Raw genomic sequence first — 4,944 nt, 5'->3', positions numbered from 1 at the left:
TATGTTCATAACAGCCTTATTTATAATAGCCAGAAGCTAGAAGGAACCCAGATGTTCTTCAACAGAGGAATGGATACAGAAAATGTGGTACAATTACACAATGGAGTATTACGCAGCTATTAAAAACAATGACTTCATGAACTTCTTAGAAACTGGAAAATATCATCCTGAGTAGGTAACCCAATCAGGGAAGAACACACATGGTATGTACTCACTAATAAATGGATATTAGCCAAAAAGCTCGAAATACACAAGATACAATTCACAGACCACATGAAGCTCAAGAAGAAGGAAGACCGACCGAAGTGTGGATGCTTCGGTCCTTCTTAGAAGAGGGAACAAAATACCTTCTGAAGGCAAAACAGAGACAAAGTGTGGAGCAGAGACTGAAGGAAAGGCCATCCAGAGACTGCCCCACCTGGGGATTCATCCCATATACAATTACCAAACCCAGACACTATTATGGATGCCAAGAAGTGTTTGCTGACAGGAGCCTAATATAACTATCTTCTGAGAGGCTCTGCCCAAATCTGACAAATACAGAGGTGGATGTTCTCAGGCAATCATTGGATGGTACATGGGGTCTCGAATGGAGGAGTTAGAGAAAGGACTGAAGAAACTGAAGGGGTTTGCAGTGCCATCAGAGGAACAACAATATCCACCAACCAGACACCACCCCCACCCCCACCCCCAGAGCTCCCAGGAACTAAACTACTAACCAAAGAGTACACATGGATCAACCCATGGCTCCAGCTGCATATGAAGCAGATGATGGCCTTGTCAGACATCAATTGGAGGAGAGGCCCTTGGTCCTGTGAAGTCTTGATGCCCCAGTGTAGGGGAATGCCAATGGGGGAAGAGGGAGTGGATGGATGGGTGGGGCAACACCCTCATAGAAGCATGGGGAGAGGGGAGAGGATAGGATGTTTTCAGCAGGGGAACCAGAAAGGGAGATAACATTTGAAATGTAAATAAAGAAAATATCTAATAATTTTTTTTTAAAAAAAGAATAATTGATGAGGCAAGGTAATCATGTGACATATTGCTATTTTCCAAAGGAGGGATTCAAAGAATAAATAGACTTACAAACATTGCATTGTGCTGTATATGACATTTTTATTTATTTATTTATTTACTTAAAATAGCACTAAGGTTTATTGAGGCATCCTAGTTTAGGCACTTGGTGCTCTTGATATACAAAGCCTGGATATTTTGCTGTATCTTCTTGGGACACCAAGAAATCAGCAGCCAGGTGGATGTTGTAGAGTAGCTCATTATCAGTCATTTTCAGGTGTCCAATGGCAACTGCTAGACATTGCATCTTCATCTGGAACTTGATCATGGATTTCACCTCATCAATGCCGGCCGCCATGTTTTTATTGTATGTCGACAGGGAAAAGAACTTGCCAGGCTTGTATAGGCCTGTGCCTGGGATATGCATGGTCTACTTAATCAGATACTAAGAAGCCAAAAAGGTATCATACTTCTCACCAAGCTTTTTGACCAACTTTTTGTTATTAAGCTTCTTCAGCACCTTAATAACCATGTGAAGTCTACCCAAGGCTTTTGTATCATCACTGTGCTGTGGATTATCCAGGATGCACACAGAGCTCTTCAGACAACAGGAAGTTTTCTGAAATGACCCAAACTTATAGGTACACATATAAACTATATAAAAATGTACTAGATAGAATATAGATGTTGTCATCTGTTATAATTTCATTACAGAGTGTACCTGTTTATAAAGACTTCTCTAGCTAGTGTCTCATTGGGGAAAGTATTCCAGCAATTCAGGTTAAAAGTGCATGTCTTAGTGATATGAAAAGGAGCTACATGGAGAAGATTGAAGACAACAAAGAATATGCTCCCAAGAAGGGAAACCCAGATGAACCCTCAAAACAAAGCCACATACAGCGTCAGTTCTGGGGGGATGGTATAGGACCTCTGAAGATTTACCCTTCAGAAAAAACAAAGAGAATGTTGTAGAATGTTAAAACCAACTCACTTTCCCAGGTTTTTGTGAATTTGCTAGTGGCTATGTTTGGAAGGTTATAGAATATTGAGAACAATAAACTTGATAAAGGAATTCTCTCACTGGGAGTGGACTGTGAAGTATATATCCTCATCCTACTTCTGAACCATGCTGTCTGCCTTTCATCAGCTCTCGGCTTCCTGTTGTCATGCCCTCTCCTTCTTAGGGATAACCAGCTCCTTGGAAGCATAAGCCAAAATAAACACTTGATTTCAGTCATGTTTTTTCTTTTTTAACCACAAAAACACAATATATGGCCTTTGTTATGTCAAAGTTCATTCTATAGCTTTTATAATATTTTAAAAATCATGTCATGATATAGAAGTTTGTTAATTGCTTTTTCTAGATATATTGTAAACACTGTAATTGTTTTTATTATGTTAAAGTTATCTATGTCATTTATTTGTTTAAATTATTTAAGCCATTTTTAATATTACTTCTCATACTGATATTTCTACCAATAATCTGTTTTTTATAGTTTGGTATTCTCAGACCTAGTCTTAGAGCTAAAAAACCAAGTGGACACATACTCACATCCCTAACCCAGATCCTACCTACAATTGATAAACACTTGCAAATGAATATTTAGTTTTCTCCAAGGAGTCTTACTGGAGAAACAAATCCCACTTAAGGGTAGGTAGCCTCCATGCCCAGCAGTAGATGGCCAACAGAAAATTACCTCAGTGCCATCTCTAGAGGTTCTTTGTCTCATAATGTGGAGACAGAGCACTTTTTGTGTTTTACTCTTAAAGATGCATTGTGAATATATTGTGGCTTCCAGTTTTTTATCCTTATGGGATTCCTGTGTGTTCAAATGTGTGTTTCTCTGCATCTATTTGTGTTGAGCTCTTTTTAAATTACTTTTCTTGTTTGTTTGTTTCATTCTATTCTGATTTGTTTGTTTTATTTTATCTTATTTTGTTATCATTACTTAGACCCCTGTTTTGTTGTTGTTGTTTTTCTTTTTGCTTTTTAAAAATTTTTTGTTTGTTTGTTTTGCAAATGATAGAAAGGGTATTGATCTGGATGGCAGGGAAAGTGGGAAGGAACTGGAAGAAGTACCAGGAGGAAAAAGTATAATCAGAACATATTGTATTTAAAAAATTGTTTTTGTTTTAACTACTATCTTTTTATTATTTAAAACAGTCTTTAAATTTAAATATATTTTGATCATATTCTTTTTCCCTCAAGTTTTTCCAGATCCTCTCTTTCTTCCTACCCACTCAATTTTTAGTGCTTACTCAAAATAAATAAATAACCCAATACAAATGAAAACAATAAAACAGAACACTCTCCTCCCAAAGAAAACAAAACAAACAACAAACTGTAATCAAATTAAAGCACACATAAACTTATAGAGCTCACAATTTGTTGGTCAACTGTTCCTGAACATAAGACCTCTACTGGAGTGGTTGATATTTACACAATCATTTCATTGGAGAAAATTGAATTATCCTTTCCCAAGTATTAATGACAGTTCAGCTGTTTACCTATATCCTAGTGGCTAGGTTTTCATTCATTCATTATTCATTCATTCATTTGTTTATTCATTCATTTTTAAAAATATATAGCAAAATAAAATACAATACCCCAATAGGAAGCACAATTATCCCTTGTTCTCATATGCAGGAATCCAATAAGAAGACTAAACACAGAGGATCTGGTATACACCTGTGCATACTTCTTCAGTCTCAGTGAGTTGATATGAGCCTTGCTCATTTTGATTTTAAAGGCCTTGTTTTCTTGTTAAATTCTGTCCCCTCTGGCTTTTATATTCTTTCTGCCTGTGGGGTTCACTGAGCCCTGAGAGAAGGGATTTGATGGAAACAACCTATTTAGGGCTGAGTTTTCCAAGGTTTCTTGCTCGGTGCATATTATCTGGATGTGGATCTCTGTGTTCGTTCCCCTCTGCTCCAGGAGGACACTTCTCTGATGATGGATGAATAAGGTAATGATTCATAAATATGGCAGAATATCATTAGAATAATTTTACCACTTTTTTCTTTTTAGACAAGTCTTACTTGGTTTTAGCTTAGGTCCTTGAGCTCTCTAGTCTCAGGTTCTTAATTGCAATGGTAGTGTCAGGTATGGGTTGTATTGTGTGGAGGGGGCCTTAAGTCAGATCAGTTATTGGTTGGTTATTCCTACAAGGTTTGCATCATCATTGCTGTAGCATATATTATACATAGTATACCATTGTTGATAAAGAATTTGTAGTTGGCTTGTTTCTCTTTTGATAGCATGAAGAGTACCTTCGTGTACCAAAGATGATGAAACATAGGGGTGAAGACTCTATGTAGACACAAGCTCTCCATCTCCATATTCACTGACTTGTATAGGTGATGTCCTCAGCAATGGAGTTTTGATGTCAGTTAGTGGGGAACAACCTATAGTCTTGGCAACAACCTGGAATGTTTGGGACTTTGTGTGGGATCCCCTTGGCCAATAACTCAGTTAGATGTAATCCAATCCCAGCACTGGAAGCTTTGCTTCATGACAAGTGATGGTTAGATGGGACTTTGACCCTTCTATTATTTGGCAATTGCCTTTAGATCACTTTTGGCTATGTATATATTTTAGGAGGTTTCTACCGTATTAGGTTTCCATACTAACATTCAAATTTTAGCTGTCTCTCCCATATTCCTTCACATAAACCACTCTGTCCTCCTCCTCCTTACGTAATCTTCAAATTCAAGAACTTCCCCATATATCCATAAATATCTACTCTCTTCCTCTTTCCTAATGAGATCTATCTGTTCCCTCTAGTCTTTTACACTATGCCTATCCTCAGTGGCTTAATAAATTCTAGCTTGGTTATCACTGACTTGAGCACTAATAAAAAACATATTAGCACACACCATTATTTTCAATAAAAGGAAAAAAGAGAAAAAAAGGAGTTTTGTGTTCTTCAT

The 4,944-nt window shown here is 37.3% G+C and overlaps 1 pseudogene; it reads right to left on the bottom strand.

Annotated features, from left to right (window-relative positions):
- Positions 1-1,167: 1,167 nt before the first annotated feature.
- LOC117723824 (large ribosomal subunit protein uL1 pseudogene) lies at positions 1,168-1,546 on the bottom strand (annotated as a pseudogene).
- Positions 1,547-4,944: the final 3,398 nt, after the last annotated feature.

Source organism: Arvicanthis niloticus, chromosome 19, assembly GCF_011762505.2.
Source record: "Arvicanthis niloticus isolate mArvNil1 chromosome 19, mArvNil1.pat.X, whole genome shotgun sequence".
In the NCBI taxonomy this organism is placed as follows: Eukaryota; Metazoa; Chordata; class Mammalia; order Rodentia; family Muridae; genus Arvicanthis; species Arvicanthis niloticus.
Note: the sequence above shows the minus strand (reverse complement) of the source record. Positions and strands in the feature narration are given on the sequence as shown.